The following is a 17,326-nucleotide window of genomic DNA, read 5'->3' on the forward strand; positions in this document are numbered from 1 at the left end:
TTGGGGAGATGAAATAAATTTTGGGACTCGACAGTGGCAATCATAGTACATCATAAATGTATTTATTGCCACCAAATGGTTTAAAAAACGGTTAAAACGGAAAATTGTATATATATTTATGTTACTATTCTAGTTTACAAGCTTCTGGAATGCAATATACCAGAAATGGAACAGCTTTTAAAAAGGGGGAATTTATAAAGTTGCTAGTTTACATTATCTAAGGCTGTGAAAATGTCCAAATTAAGACATCCAGGGAAAGGTACCTGGTTCAAGAAGGCCAATGACGTTCAGGGTTTCTCTCTCAACTGGAAAGGCACATGGTGAACATGATGACATGTGCTGGCTTTCTCTCCAGACTTCTTGTTTCAGGAAACTCCCCCAGGGGTGTTTTCCTTCTTCATCTCCAAAGATCTCTGACTGAGTGGGTTCTGGTGGTTCTTGTGGCTCTGAGGCTTTCTCCAAAATGCTTCCTATTTTAAAGGATTCCAGTGAACTAATCAAGACCCACCTGGAACGGGTGGAGTCACATCTCCCTCTAATCAAAGGTTAATACACACAACTGGGTGAGTCACATCTCCATGGAGATAACCTCATCAAGTTTCCAACCTATAGTACTGAATAGGGATTAAAAGAAAAGGCTGCCTCCACAAGATGGATGAGAATTAAAACATGGTTTTTCGAGGGTATATAATCCTTAAATTGGGACAGTTACATTTTTTTTTAAGTAAAAGAGAAAGACACACTCTAAAGATTGCCACGATGGCACCTGGCCTGCTACCTTCCACCCCATGGAAGCAAGTGCTACCTGGCCTGCCTCTCCACGCCCTCAAAGCTGGAGCAGGCAATAGGACTCAGCTAACACTGCCTCACAAAACCAGACATCTCCACAACAGTGCTTGCCTAGAGAAATAGCAGAAGGGTGGCTCTACCTCACTTCCACTTTCCAAATCTTGTGTGCACAAATCCAGGCCAATTCACACTCGATTCTGGGACTCTGGTTGGAGCTATCAGGGAAGTGGCTACTCTGTAGTAGCTGTGGAGAGGCAAGTGTGTGGTATGAAACTACTGGCTGCCATCTAGCCACGATGAGACCACCTGTCTGAGAATGGAGGCAACACAGGGAAAAGCAGAGCCAAGAGATGAAATAGAGAATACATTCTGATGGAACTCCTTACACTCTTGGATGCAACCATGCCTGAAGCCAGGCTCCAAACTGTTCCTTTATAAAAAACAAAATCTTTTTTTTTTGCTTAAATCTGTTTGACTTAAATTTCTGTTTACTACAGCCAAATAATCTTGATTATAGGCCAACCCAGAGTACCCTAGTCTTAGCTCTATCCTTGGAAACACATGTCAAAGCAAATCAGGGCAAATGAGAGCATCGCAGAACCCCTAGCCTATTACAACTTCACTTATCAATCTCCCACTCCTCCTCCCTTACAGTTTCTGGACCTGAAACGTGATCTTATCTTCTTCCTTCTCTCCCCTCCAAGACTGAGCTGTCTATCCATCACCTCCTCCAGGAAGTCTCCTCTGACCTTCTCATGCTGGATATCTCTTTTCTTCCCTCCTGTGTTCTCTCTGCATATTGCCACCACAATACCACGCTGGACAGAAACTCCCTGTTTCCCTCTAGAAAATATAAGCCTCCTGAGGGTAAAGGACTGACGTTTCATCTTCACTTGTCAGCACTGTGTCAAACCGTGTGGGGCTCTGCTGAGAGTTTCTTAATGAAGGAACCAGTGCATCTCCTTCTGGTCTACCATCAGTTCACCTCCCTTTCCTCTTATCAACTCCCCAGTTCTCTTCTTTCTAATTTTGCTCAAATACAAATTGCCAGAATTTTGAGAAGAAACAAATCAATACTGGTCTGTAAAATTTCCATGTGGGTGAAATATGAATGCTGATCACCCCAACCCTCTGTTTATCTGAGCCATATCAATCACCTTTTCTCCTTTTCTTCAATACATTTCTATGGCTTTCAGAGCTTTCCAAACAAAATCTTTCTCAAAAATCAAGCCTCAGAAAGCAGCACCACCAGATTTATGAATACAGCTATTTGAATGCAGTATAATAAATGAACAAATACAAAATCATCACCTAATGTCCTGGGAATTACCTGCAGCAGATACAGCCTGAAGCTTGAAGGAGAAGAAACAGGGAGAGAAAACCAAATTGCATGAAGCAGAGAAAAAAAAAAGCCCAAATCTGAGATTGTTGTGGCAAACAGAGGCTGTCACGTGAGAGAAAATATATAATAACCTCCCAGAAATTCCCCAACCTCTTTGCTCTTAGAAGCCAGTCCCTTTAGGAAAGAGAAAAAGCAGCAGCAGCACAAAATCCAAATACAATCAAGTCTGGTTTTGAAGAATAAATATGAGCAGCTGCTGTCTGCTCTCTGTACCCCGGACTTTGGTGACATTCTTGGATAAAAAGCACAAAAAATGTGATCCTCAGGATGTCAACACCTGTCCCCTGGAAGTATGGGGAAGAGACAAGAATGGAAGTTGGATGGAGCTGCTGATTCATTCATTCGACGTCTCCTGAGCATCCTCCGTGCTCCACCCATGGTGCTCCACCCTGATAAGGGATTAGCAGACGGACAATGGCGTCCTGTGAAGTTTTCCAGGGAGAAGTATACAAACTGACACCAACAAGCTGAGGTCACATCTGTGCCGGAGATGCACGGGGTGCTAGGAGAATGAACAACAGGGAGAGTTCTTCCTGGGTCTGTCCAGAAAAGCCTGCCCGAGGTGAGGACATCAAAGTTGGACCTGGGGTCAGTCCAGGCAGCAGCAACACCACAGGTCACCTGTGGTGCTGGAAGGCAGCTCTGCCCTCTGACCAATTCCCACCTGGACACCTGTCTCTCTCTCTGACTGAGGCAAGGCAGTGACACCTACTAGGGCAACACCCACACAAGAAGGGTCGAGAGCTGGGGGATCAGCAGCTCTGCCCCCTTGCTCAATGTGACTGCACCCCGCTGCTTGCAGCAGTGACCTGCTCACTCACACACTCTGGACTGCTTTCACCCCCTGCCTGCCTCAATCCCCCATCCCCCTTCCTGGGATCACCACTCCCAATGAATCAAATGCGCTCAAGTCTTGGGGTTGCTTTCAGGGGGACCCAAACTAAGATAACAATGAAAAGATTATGGGGAAGAGGGGTGAGTATAACTGCAGGGCCTGAGCACAGAGAGCTTGGCTTTTCAAGGACAGAAAGGTCAGCTGCTGGGCAGGGAGGGACAGGAGGATGCCTGGGGATCAGCAGGGGCCAGGCCAGTCAGTGCCTCCCCTGGCCAGCTTGGGGAATCCAGACGCTGCCCCAAGGACAAGGGAGGGAAGGACTGAAACAGTGCTGCAAGCAGGGGAGAGAGGATCCAGCTACTGCTTTAAGGCTCCGCTGGCTCACTGTGGAGAATGGGGAGAGGGAAGCCAGCAGAGAAGCAGGAGGTAAGGCTGGAGGCCACAGAAATCCTCCAGGCAGGAGCCACTGGCGGCTGGTACAAGGGTGCTCTGAGCTGAGACAGACAGAAGGGGGCCATTGGGGATATTCTTTGGAGGGACCAAATTATGGTTCTCTCAACACTCTACTGGGCCTATTTGGAGAACATGACGTGAGCGTTAGTGGACAGGTCGTTTGTCATCTAACCTGAGTTGAACTTCCCACTAGCCCCTTTTCTACAGATGAGAAGCAGGAATTTAACCACTCCCAGGAGCACCCCATCCATTGCCATCCATCAGGAACTGCGGCCTTCCTGGAGTCGGGGGGACCGCAGTTAGGAAAGAAACCAATCTGGTTAGTGGGGGGCCTAGGAAAATGTGATGCCTCCGGGCAAGTGGGAGCCAGGGACACGTCAGCCTTTGCTGCCAAGAGTCCATTTTAAAGAGATTTGTCTTTAAACCTTCCTTTCTTCATAAGGAGATTTCGTTCACAATCTCCTCTTGGTGCAGCCCCCCTTGCCTGCTCATCACCATAACAACCCCCCACCCCCGTGATAAAGCACCAGGCGAGGGGGAGGAGGACCCTGCAAAGCAACTTCTCTCCCGTGGGGAGGAGAGATGCATCTGGAGCACTTGTCCTTTCTTGGCACATCCTGGCAGCTGGTGATACTCATGAATGCTGAACCCTTGTCACCGATGCCAAAATGGACTGTGCCAGCCCAACATCGTAGACTGAGGTCACCATTTGGTTCAGAGTTCCCCAAATCGTGGCCCTAAACCACCTGCCTTAGGATCACCTGCACAGTTTACTGAAAATACAGATTCCTGAGCCCCAGCCTAGCCCTTCCGGTTCAGACTCACTAGGAGTGACCGCAGGAGTCTGCACTGATAACAAGTACCTAGAGCTGATTTTACACGGCAAAGACTGAGACTCGCAGGCTTAGACTGGGTTCTCCCCAGTATCCAGCAAAAAACAAAATTACATAATTCCTCTATATTTAATAGAGGAAAAACCTGAAAATAATCCCACTCTGAGCCAAAGAGGAAGAAACATTACCCCTTGATCAGAAATGTTCCAGAGACAGGAACGTTCTTCTCCTGGGGTACAAAGGGAAGGGGAACAGAGACCAGCCCTGGTTTAAAAACAACCCATGACCGCCGCCCTCCAACTCTACCTGGGTGTCCTAAATAGCTCACCAATGCTGGAGTCACACACCCTTCTCAGGCTCCCAGAGTAGAAGGTAACTTCCTTGTTCAACGTTAGGTAGTGGAACTAGAAGCCATGTAGGGGACTGTCTGCAGCCCCAGCAATTCTCACATTTCAGCACACACCCCGGAGGTCCTGTTACAACACAGGTCACCAGGCCCACCCCAGAGCCCCTGATTCAGCATTTCTAACAAACTCCGGAGGTAATGGGGCAGGGGGGACCCGACTTGAGAACCAGAATATTGCCCTATTTATCAGACGTTGGTTTCAGCTGGAGGGCATGGAGGGGCCCTCGCCTTCTCTCATGCACAGGTTAAGATGGTCAAACAAGCACCATGGAAAAGAGTCCTTTGGAGCAAAGTCACAGGAAGGGGCATTTCAACTGGAGCAACAAGAGCTGCATGCTCAGGAAAAGCAGAGGGCTGGGAGGTGGGAAAAGGCCGCAATCTCCAAGAGGAGAGAACTGCCCCTCCATGGTGGCCCAGCACTATCCTGGCCATACCCACTCTCCACCAAACTGAATCCAATCCAGTAAATATTTCTAAAGGACTATTTGCCAGCAACTATGCTGAGATTCCCAGGAAATATAGCCCCACGTCCCTGACTTCAAAGCTCTTTTAGTCTCTGTGGGAGAGACAGACCCTTATACATACATCTGTAGCAAGTCAATAAGAGAAATGCCTATAAAATTAGCACAAAATTCAACTATCAAAGCACCAGTCATGCTAAATGGCCGCGATGGGCCCAGCACTGCATGGATTCTGGAGGGCTGGGTCGTGTTGGACATGGAGGTATAGGCTTGCATCTCCACAGAGAGGGTCCTTGGCACAAAATTTCATCAGCTCAGCAGTGAATGCGGTAAGCTCTCATTCTTTCTTACCAGCTGCAAACTGACTTTCATTCAGATCAAATGGCCAAATCCAGAGGCTAATATGGCTGCACCAATATCCTTCCCCTTCCTTCTTAATTAGAAAATATCAGTTTCACTTGAGGCAGCTAAAAATCCCACTTTCTGGCCTCCCTTGCAGCTAGGTGTGGCCAGGTGACTATGTCTGGCCAATGAGACCTAAGTATAAGTGCTGGGTGGGACTTCTAAGACCACTGACTAAAGAGAGTCAACAGAGCAGCCAAGAGCACCTGGCTTTATCTCCCCTGCTTCTTCCTGATGTTACGCACTAGGCAGAGGGGACAGCTGGAGCTCTGGGAGCCATTTTCAACCATGAGGAGAATATTAGGATAGCAGAAGGAGAAAGTAGGAAGAGCCTAAGTTTTTGACATCATGGAGGCACCATACCAGTGAGATAAAAATTAATTTCTATCCTATTATTTTGAGTTTCTCTGATACATACTCAAACCTAATCCTAGACACGTCACTGAGGACCTAGAAACACTTTTTACCAAACACTTGCATTAGTTAAAAATTATATTCCTTGCCTGGACAAGTCTCTTTTCCTAAGATTAACACATTGACCTACCTAGAACAACAACATCCAAAGCCAGTGACCTCACACACATATAGGTGATATGACCTTCAAGAGCTGTGTAATATCTGAATTAGAAAAGTCTTGAAAACTGTCTTGCCCCCAATAACCCATCTGACAGATGGGAAGGTTGAGACTCCCAGGAGAAGTATGATTTGGGTAACTTACCCAGACTGGGACCTTTTGTACTAAAGTAACTGTGATTGGAAAGATCTGCTCATAAATTAGAGAACTCCATAATAATGCCTTTACCAGACCCCGAAATGGAAGAGAACAACACAGCAATTTCATTGACTACCTCAATTAATTAATTGCCCCAAGGAGCCAAGCTTGGGGCCTTAGGAACAACATCAGTGCTATTTATATATTTATGAGAAGGGAAAAGTGCATAATGTGACTGTGCACATTCAACCCTGTCCCAGTATTTACAGCATGTTCCTGTCTGTCTTGGCGAGCAGGTGTCAATTCTATATTTGTGCCTAAAACTTTCTTCTAATGCCAATTAATAAGTCAACTAATCAGGAGATGTTTCTTGGCTGCGAATTTAGGAAAATTCCATGATCAGGGATTGTCGACTAGGAAAAAAAAAGCTGGTAAAAATTAGAAAAAAAAAGTTAGAAAAGAAGTTGATTTTTTTTTAAGAAAATATTCTTTCAAGAGGAATTTGAAGAAATCAAGTCCCTACAATATGGGCTACACCTCACTTTCAAACCTCATCTCCTTCAACTGGAAAAACTCAATCGGAGGAGCTCCACAAAGAGTTAAGACAAGACCTAGCAAAGGAAGGTGAGATGGCAATGGTGCATGGAAAGGCAAGGATGTTCACATCAGCATTGTTTATAACAGAAAAACAAGTAGAAACAACATAAATACCCATCAAAGGGGGATCTTTAAATAAATTATGATATATATTGTCAGTGGAACATTACACAACCATTACAAATGATGAGGCAGGTCTATCTACAAGTATATGTGAAAAGAGCTCTAAAATATAAACTAACTTTTTAAAATTAAAAGGCAGACGAGCATGTGTAGTATTCTTCCCTTCATTTATATCAAAAGAATGTTCACACACTGATATGTGAACATAATGGGGTTCTGAAAGGACAGTGTTATCTCTAGGGTGAAACACTAGGTTTTGGAGGGGAGGAACACAAAAGTAGCTGGCTCCTGTAACTTTATATACTATTTAAACTGTTTTTACCAAGTGTATGTGTTTTTTTAAGCATTAAGTGATTAGTATGACGGTATTCTAGTTTGCTAGCTGCCGGAATGCAATATACCAGAAACGGAATGGCTTTTAAAAGGGGAATTTAATAAGTTGCTAGTTTACAGTTCCAAGGCTGAGAAAATGTCCCAATTAAAGCAAGTCTATATAAATGTCCAATCAAAGGCATCCAGGGAAAGATACCTTGGTTCAAGAAGGCTGATGACTTCAGGGTTTCTCTCTCAAGTGAGAAGGCACATGACCAACACAGTCAATTTCTCTCTCAGCTGGAAGGGCACATGGCAAGCACAGCGTCATCTGCTAGCTTTCTCTCCTGGCTTCCTGTTTCATGAAGTAGCCAGGGAGGCTTTTTCCTTCTTCATCTTCAAAGCACTGGCTAGTGGATTCTCTGCTCTCTCTGAATCTCTTTCTTTCTCCAAAATGTTTCCTCTTTTATAGGACTCCAGAAACTTATCAAGATTCAACCAAATGGGTGGAGACATATTATCACCTAATCCAGTTTAACAACCACTCTTGATTAAATCCATCTCCAGGGAGATGATCTAATTACAGATTCAAGCATACAGTATTGAACAGGGATTATTCTGCCTTTACGAAATGGGATTTAGGTTAAAACATGGCTTTTCTAGGGGACATACATCCTTTCAAACCAGCAGAAAAGGGTATCTCTTTTTTTTACTTTTTTTATTTTGGGGAGAAAAAATGTATAAGTATATGGAATCCTAGAGTTTTGAAACTATGACTTGGTGGGTGGGGCTTCCAACTCAAGTCCTATCAGAACAGCGTTATTCTATGTTCCTACACAATATCTCTTGGGGACAAAAAAGAGCTCCCTCACTAAAAAAATACATTTCTAAATCATTGGCACAAAACTGTATTGCTTTTACTGAGAAAAACTTGCCCAAGTGTTCCTGCAGGAACCCAAGTAAGACTCCCTGTGTATCCAATTCTCAGGGACTGACGTGATCTAAAGAGTCACATGTCTGGAACTCTGAGGTTGGCCCATGAAAGGAAGAGAGAAAACAGAAGTGTGTACCTGCCTCTAACTAGCTACCAAAAGAGATCTTCCCCCCGACCCCCCATTCTCTACTGCGGTGGTTCTCAAACTTGAAGCAGCTGAGAATCAACTGGAAATTATTTGAAAATAAAAAGTTTAAGAAAAAAAAAATCGTTCTGCCACCTTCACACGCCCGCCCCTCCCCCCACCTCCACAGCTCCAGCCACTTTCTTCTCCTCTACACGCTGAACTCACGTGCTAGGTTTTCTTAACAAAAGGCTCAACAACTAGCAGTTAAGATAGGAAACTAGAGGAAACTGGCAGTGTCACCTTTCCTCCCCACATACCTCAGACAGCCTCAGGCAGCTCCCCTCCTGCTTCTGCGAATCCGGGTTCCGCCTCCACCGCCAGTCCCAGCACGTGACCCAGGGCCACGGGCCAATCCGCGCCCTCCTATGCCCTTGAGCATGGCGATTGGCCCCGGGATGGGCACATGACCCAGGCGGCCCCGCCCCCCCCGGGACCCGCCCCCTTCCTCCCGGGGCTTTGCTGGTACGCCTGGAGGACGAGGAAGCGGTGGAGTAAGAGGGGGCCCCTTCTCAGCAGGGTGGCCAGGCTGGGGGCCAGGGGTCTGCCCATCGGCAGCCATTCTGCCTGTCGTCTGGTCGGGAAACCTGCCTGAGAACAGAGCTGGCAGGGGACAGCAAAGCCACGAGGGGGGAGGCACTGTCCATGACACAGCTGAGCCTTGAGTTCGATCTCATTTTCTCTTATGTGAGCAGTAAATTCCCGTGCTCCCTGTCCGTGTGTGTGTCTCTCGCGCTCTCTGTCTCACTATCTCCCCCTCTGTTTCTTATGCAGGTACCACAGGCCTCACTAAAACAGATCTCATTTCCCTCTCCCAGGAAGGCAGGAGGGCGAACCAACTGGCGTCAAGCAAGGACCACCTTAGGTCAGGCTGACTTTACATAACCCAGGAGCAAAACGTAAGCAGGTTCTAATGTATTAAAGCTCAAAGGCAAGTCCTACGTCAAGTGTGAGAATATTAAAGAATTCCCCGTAAAGACGTCTCCGAAACAGTGACCTTCTCCAGCAGGATGCACATGTCTGCAGTAACAGAAAATCCAACTAAAAGTGGCTTAAGCCATCAGGACACGTGCCAGTCACTCATCCAGAGGCAGAGGCGGCAGCAGGCCCAGGCTCTCCTCCCGCTTCCTGCCCGCCCTCCCCACTGCACTGTGGCTGCAACAGGTCCAGTCATCGGGCCTCACGTTGCTCCGTTGCTCCGAGAAGAAAGGGGGCAGCTTTCCCTAAGCAGCTTTCTGTTAAGGGGGAAAGGTCTCAAACAATCCCCCAAGACACTTACTCTTTCGCCTCATTGGCTGGAACACGGTCATGTGGCTGCCTCTAAGCCAATCACTTGCAAAGAGGGAGCTGATTGCTACAGTTGGTTTAGACCAATCAAGATTGACCCCCGGAGCTGTGCCCTTCACCCCCGGAACTTCATATTCTTCTACCAAGAGATTGTGTCCATCCCCCCCACCCCCCCAGGCACCAAATATGCACCACCCCCCAAAGATTTCCAGCCATGGAATCCATCTTGAAAAGGTCCAGCCCTGAACGCTAGACCCGTGGCAAAGGCGTTTGCGTTTCATTCTCCCTGTGATTTCCAGTCAAGCCTGATGGAAACAGAAGCATGTCAGAAAATGCTGAGACCCTGCAAGCGAACATCAAGGCACAAAACTGCTTGCCGTTTTCCCCACATCTCTTCAGGGTCAGCATCCAAGAAGGTTGCTCTGCCTTCCCACCCCACACGGGCTGACCTTCACAAGTCTCCATTAATCAAGACCCCATACCCAATCTCTCCTCCACACGGACCATCTGCAGTGGTTCACACATGGGGTCCCCAGAGCCCCCACAGTGCTAATGAAGGCAGCTGGTTGGGGAAGGTAGAGACCAAGGAAATTCTGGCCAATACAACCTCAGCAAAATTCCTCAGTCCATGCTCAAGGGCTCAGAAGTCAAGGGAAGGGAAGAGGTGAGCTTCCAGGCACTGGTTGAGAGAAGCCAAACCCTTGTGCTTATGAGGTGGCTGGTTGACCATCTTTTTGGATTCCCCCAGAAGCAGATCCAAGACCAGAATGTGAGTTTCAGTAGTTGATTTGGGAGGTGACCTCAGAAAGCAGTAGAAAGTGTATCAGTCAGGGTTCTCTGGAGAAACAGAACCAACAGGATATGTGTATAAAGGGATTTGTTATAAGGAAGTGGCTCATGCAATTGTGGAAGCTGGCAACAATCTGTAGGGCAGGTCAGAGGCTGGAAATTCTGGTAACAGTGAGGTTGAAGTATTGAGTCCAGATTCCTTAGACCAGAAACTGAGGAAGGAGTGGAGGGTGGAGTCTTGAGGCAGAATTCCTTCTGATCCCTGGAACCCACAGTTCTCCCTCTTAAGACCAACTAAGGGTATATACACCCCCCCACCCCCATATGATCAAATATCATCTCTTTTATTAAAGTCAGCTGACTGTACATGCTGATCTCATCTATGAAATACCTCCTTGCTAGCCTGAGGTCAGTGTTTGGCTAAATAACTGGACACCATAACTTAGCCAAGTTGACACACCAAGTTAATCCCAGGAGGAAAGCAAAGAAATGAGGCAAAGAAAGGAAGGGCATCAACAAAAGGTGCATTATCAAACCAGATACCACTGAAGGCAGCTGGGGCTCCTTCCTGCTGGGGAACCCAAGGATAGAGCAAAGAACGCCAGCCTCCGAGTTATCTCACATCAGGGAGCTAGGCTCTATCCAGCCTCTCCTGCAAGGCATTTATTCCCGTGCATTTCTGTTCAGTCCCACAAACAAGCAGAGTGGGCCCGATGGCTAGAAGAAACCCACAGGTAAAAAATCCCAGGTGTTGGTGGATGTGGGACCAGCTCGTTAATGGCAGAGGGATGAGGGCAGGACTGGTAGTATCTTCTACAGTAGCCGGCTAGGCCTTTGTCTCTGCGCTGCTGGGCTGCATGCTACCGTGGGAGGGAGGGCCTGAAGCAGGCAGACAGCAGCCCTGGCAGTCCCTAGCAACAACTCCTGGCTTCTAGGAAGTCTGCTCCTTGCTGCCTGGCAGGTGGCTTACACCTGCACCCCAGACCCCGGCACAGGAGCCCCGCAGTGTTCAGGTATCCACATTGCAGCTGCACAAGGACCGCTTTGGCTTAAATCCCAGCTCTGCCGCTCCAGAGCTACAAGAGCCCCCATGCTTGGTTGAAGGCTCTGCTGTCATCCTCTTGAAATGCTTAATAATTTTTGAGCATTTTCATTTTGCACCGGGCCCTGTAAATTATGTGGCCAGTCCTAGCTTTATAGACAGCAGGCTCTCATCCCTACCAGGCACTCAACAGTGGTCGCTTAGGGCTGAGGCAGAGGATAAGAAGATGGTATCTGGAGGGTACGGTATTTCTTCTTGAGGTGATGAAAATGTTCTAGAATTATCTGTGATGATGGTTGCACAACTCTGTGACTATACTAAAAAAAAAACCACTGAATCATACATCTTAAATGGATGAATTGTATGGTATGTGAGTTGTATCGCAATAAAGCAAATTTTTTAGAAAAAGCCAGTGAAAGGAAAGGTGGAAGCTTTTCTAAAAGAAATGACATCAGATATGCAGCTGGTCTTTGTCCTGTTCTCTCCTTCAAACACACGTAGTCTGTCATCCCTGGGAGAAGGTGGGCTCCCCAGGGCCGGGCCCCTACCTGCTGGACACGAGTCCATCTGCAGGGTCTCCAGTCCCTCGGGAGGTACAAGGGGGCCTGCCTCTGACAAGATAGTCACACACCAAAGAGGGACGGCGTTGATGTTTCAACATAATGCAGTGGTCGGGGAACAGCCTGTATCTCCAAGGCAACTGCTCCCAGGGGTCCTTAATATCTGAGAATAACTGGTACCCTGAAAAGTCCACTTGAAATACACCCGCTTAAAGACTGAAATTGCACACACACACAAAAAAGGCATGACTAGGATTTTATCTGAAAAAAATCTTGCAATAAGCCTCTTTTTCTTATGTTTTACAACGTGTAAATTATAACAACTCTATGCCAGTTCCTTGACAAAGTCATGAATAAAATTTTGAGAGTAATCGCCTAATTGGCCCAAGAAAAACGTTATGAGCAGGATGCCAAAACCTTGCCTTCTGTTTGACTTTTGTAACACGATGGTAAAGATGCACGTTTTTACTAAAATATTTCAGGCCATCATCATTTCTCCCAGGGTTATCTCTTAAGCCTTTGATATTCAAACCATCCTATTTTGAAGCATGGGTTAGATGAGTGGTTTTGTCCATTTCCTATTCTCCCAGCACTAACTGCTCTAGTTGGTGGTGGGGGGGGGGGGGTCCTCAATGGTCCGTGGCTTTACTGTGGTTCCAATTCACCAACATCACTTCCATCGACTTCCTAAAACCCTACATTTCCGCAAGAACTCGCGGTTTCCCGTGATGCTCTCTGCCTGAACTTCCACCTTCTCCACCATCTGTCCAGCAAAGATCTTGATCTAACGGGATACAGGATGGGCAGGAGCAGTTACTACCTTTTACAATAGGGCAGTGATTCTCAACTGGGGGGGCAACTTCGTCCCCACCCCCACCCCACGGAACATGAAGATGATTTTGGTTGTCACAACCTGGGGGCAAAAGCCAGGGATGCTCCTGAACTCCCTCCCCTGCACAGACAGACCCCACAACCGAGACCCATCCAGCCCAAAAAGAGCAGGGCCAAGGTTGGAAGGAAGACCTGCCCCAGGAGGCTGAGTTGGAAGTGAAAATATACACGGTCAGTTCACCGGCAAACATGCCCATGCGCTATCACTCCCGACACCCCAGGTGATTATGTCACCACAGCAATTTCCATACTGAACGCCCAGGTGCTGAGGAAGCCTTGTATGGCTAAATTTATGGAACGCGTGGAGCTTGCGCTCGTCTCCTTAGTTGCTTTGGCTGCCGGGAGGCCCTTGCCAAATTTATAGGCAGCCCCTTGGCATGTTTCTGGTCTTGACCTGCCTCTGCACTGCATCAACTTTCAACTTTCCCTTACTCTCCATCAGCCCTAACTGTTTTAATCATGTCATGCTGGCTGATTGCAGAACGCTGCCTCAAATCTCTGATGGAAGAATACGGGATCCATAAGCAGCAACAAAAGCCGCAGCAAACCCAGGCAGCTGAACAGGGCACAGAAACAAATGCCCCTCAGCACCACAATACCCACTTGCTCCCTTCACTCTCTTCCCAGTAAAGGGTTATGTGGCGCTGTTTTTCTCCATGTCTTGCTGAAGTAGCACGTGCCTGGTCATAGAATACGGGCATGAAGACTTGGCAGCCATCCAGTTTTTCTTATGTGTGTGTACAGGGGGAAGATTTTATAGGATTTGCACCCAGACACTCGCCTCCAAAGACTGCAGTGGCCTCTGAGTCTGCACCACATGCCTGGCCACGATCCTCCCATCAGGGGGCGCTGTTTCACCGACCTCTCTGGAAGGCCAATTTCTTTCCCAAATGCCTCAGCAAATCAGGCTCTGTCCCACGAATAGAGGAAACCTACTTCTCCTTCCAGCCTCCCTCCCATCTTATGCTCTCCAATTTTTACCAGATCCTCAGGGCCCAACCTGAATCACACCTCTACTAGGAAGCCTTCCTTGAATTCCCCATAGCTCCCTCTCCCACTCTGAATTTCTACTGTTTCTATAGGGGTTAATTACACCCTGTTTAATCACTCCGTTTCAGGCAGTTATCTCCAGGACAGTTTTTAGGGCCTTCCCAAACCCAGTCTTCCTTTCAGAGGCCCCACCCATAATGCTTTAAAAATACTTAAGTGCTTCTGCAGCCCACATAACATAAAATTATTTTATAAGAGTTGAGGCAAATGGCAGTTGATGATCAACATTTCATTAATGCTGCTCATTATATATGTTTTGTGGCTGTCGGAATGCTAGTTTTGAGATTGCCATCTTCTTTTCATATTTTGGAACCAGTAACTTTTTCGGGTCTCAAACCTTTTAAGGATCCTGCAGGCAATCATGAGTCCTGGGCACTGCGCCTATAAAGCCTAATGGATAAAAGGACCATTCATCTCTCCACACAGATATTGAAATTCTTGAAGACAATGGGCCTGTCTTATTCTGTCTGAACCCTCACGTGCTGACTACAGAGCTAAGTGCCCACTAAACATTCATTAAGCTAGTCCTGGCCAAGTACTTACTGTGAGCCAGGCACGGTTCTAGGCCCTGGGGAGACAGCTGTGACCTGCCAACAGGTCTCTATGCTCAAGAAGCTAGCATTCTAGTGCAAAACACAGATAAAGAGATCATTAGGTGCTATGCCAGGCAGCTATAAATGCTATGAGGAAAATCGAAGCAAGGAAAGTGGGGAGAAAGTGCTGGGTGCTATGATATACACGGTGGCCAGGGAAATCCCCACCTATACAGAGACATACGACTGGGGTCATGAATGAACTAAGGAAGCAAGCCAGGTATACATCAGGGAAAAGCATTCTGGGCAGAAGGAACAGCATATGCAAAGGCCCTGGGGTAGGTACATGCTCAGTTCCTTCAGGGCCAGCAAGGAAGTCCAGTGGCCAGAGAAGAACAAGAGGGAAGGGAACTCATGGGCCATGCTCATGACTCTGGCTTTTCCTCTGAGAGAACTGGTGGCCGTGGTGGGGACTGCAGCAGCAGGAGGGACATGAACTGACTCAATATCTTAAAAAGTTCACTCTGATTATTATCTGAAAAGGAGACACAAGAGGATTAGTGTCAGGGCAGGGAGACCCCTTAGGAGGCTATTGCAGCCTCCAGGACCTGCTGACTGAGCTGCCTTGGCCAAGAAAATGTCAAAAGCTGGAGCCCAGTGGTGCCTGCCACCCACCATTAGAAACCACAAGCCCAGGTCAGCTTTCTCATTCCAGACCTCATGGAGATGCTGATTGAGAAGAGCCTGAACCACCACCTCCGCCTTTCCTGAGACTGGCAGGGTGCCCAATCAAATCAATACAGAATTCACAGGGATTTAATCTGCACTTGTATAAACAATGGCTGGGCCTCCAAGAAACAGCATCATCTTGAAGGCTTGTGAAGGTTTGCAGCTGAGCAAAATCCTATAGCCTTCTAGACACACCTCCAGATGGTGAGGATGAGCACCCCTGGCTCCTGCAAGATGCAGCTTGGGACAAAACAGTCTCAGCCTGGGCAAGAGGTGGCCCCTTTGCAAGCCTTGATGAGAAACAGCTCCCTCACCCAAGATAGTGTTAAATAGGGCTCAGAGCAATGCATAAAGGATGCATAAAGTAGAGAAAATGTATAATATTGTTGCTTGTATTTGCATAAAGAAACTCCAGAAGGATGCACAAGAAACCCTTCATGCTGCCTTGGGCAATTCAAGGCTTAAGTCCCTGGTTCTATTCCATCCCACCCACCAAAGCGGACTTGCCCAGCTGAACTAAAGACTCAGTGGAAGGAGGCGGGTGCCCTGCAGCCTTGAGGGATGATGGAAGGTCCAGGCCTGGCAAAGGGTACCTCAGGGCAGCTTTGGGGCTCAGGGCACCTGGCGCGGAGTGGGGGAGGGTCCAATCTCCCCAGAAAACGGCGGAGGAGGAACAGGTGCCAGGGGAGCACTGGAGTAGCTCATGATCTGTTATGCCCTTGCGGTTCATGAGAAAAAATCTAAGTCAGTCTCCTAGTCAGAGGTCACTAAGTCCACCACATTTGTCTCCTGGCGCTCCAGCAACAGGAACATAACCCCCAGCAGGGGAAAGGCCATGGCCTAGTGTCGGTTCACCCACCACGTTTGCAGCAACACCTTCTCCGTGTCCACCGCGGGTCCCTGGGGCGCCGCTTGAAACCCCACCATGAAGGCCGCTCGTTCCTGTTAAAGGCCCCAGGTCCCACAACACCCCAGCCATGCCTCTTGCTCGAGGCCCACAGAATTCACCATTTTAAAGTGAACGGTTCTGCGGCATTTGGTGCCACCACCAAGCCCTAAGCCCTTTCATCGCCCCAAAAGAAAACCCATTAGCAGTCACTCCCTATTCCTTCCCCCACCAACAACCAATCATTTACTTTCTGCCTTGCTAGATCGTTGTCTATTCTGGATATTTCCTATACGTGGAAATATACATTACATGGTGTGCTGGTTTGAAAGGAAGTATACCCCCTAAGAAAAGCCATGTTTTGATATAAATCCCATTTCTAAAAGGTAGAATAATCCTTATTCAATACTATATATTTGAAACTGTAATGAGATCATCTCCCTGGTTGATGTGATTTAGTCAAGAACGGTTGTTAAACTGGATTAGGGGATGACATGTCTCCACCCATCTGAGTGGGTCTTGATCGGTTTACTGGAGTCCTATAAAAGAGGAAACATTTCGGAGAGATTCAGAGAGAGCAGAGAATGCTGCAGCACCATGAAGCAGAGAGTCCACCAGCCAGTGACCTTTGGAGATGAAGAAGGAAAACGTCTCCCAGGGAGCTTCATGAAACAGGAAGTCAGGAGACCAAGCTAGCAGATGACACCATGTTCGCCATGTGCCTGTCCAGCCGAGAGAGAAGCCCTGACTGTGTTTGCCATGTGCCTTTTCACTTGAGAGAGAAACCCTGAACTTCATCGGCCTTCTTGAACCAAGGTATCTTTCCCTAGATGCCTTGATTAGACATTTCTATAGACTTGTTTTAATTGGGACATTTTCTCAGCCTTAGAACTGTAAATGAGCAACTTATTAAATTCCCCTTTTGAAAAGCCATTCCATATCTGGTATATTGCATTCTGGCAGCTAGCAAACTAGAACACATGGCCTTTTGTGTCTGGCGTCTTTCACTTCATGTTTTCGAGGTTTATCCACGTTGTCACCTGTGTTAGAATTGCTTCTTTTTCAGGGCTGACTAATATTCCCCTCTGTGGACAGATCACATTTTGCTCATCCATT

At 47.4% G+C, this 17,326-nt stretch overlaps 1 protein-coding gene across 2 annotated transcripts in view; it reads right to left on the bottom strand.

The window, feature by feature from the left end:
- TMEM132B (transmembrane protein 132B) overlaps window positions 1–17,326 on the bottom strand; it is a 403,264-nt gene that overhangs the window by 357,443 nt on the left and 28,495 nt on the right. The window contains exon 1 of one of the 2 annotated variants that reach the window (XM_077159553.1): window positions 8,704–8,770. The exons of the other annotated variant lie outside the window; for it this stretch is intronic. The gene's annotated coding sequence lies outside the window, so the exon portion shown is untranslated. Of the gene's footprint in view, window positions 1–8,703; window positions 8,771–17,326 lie in introns of those variants that run through there. 2 annotated transcript variants of the gene reach the window in all.

This window comes from Tamandua tetradactyla, chromosome 5 (assembly GCF_023851605.1).
Source record: "Tamandua tetradactyla isolate mTamTet1 chromosome 5, mTamTet1.pri, whole genome shotgun sequence".
Lineage (NCBI taxonomy): Eukaryota > Metazoa > Chordata > Mammalia > Pilosa > Myrmecophagidae > Tamandua > Tamandua tetradactyla.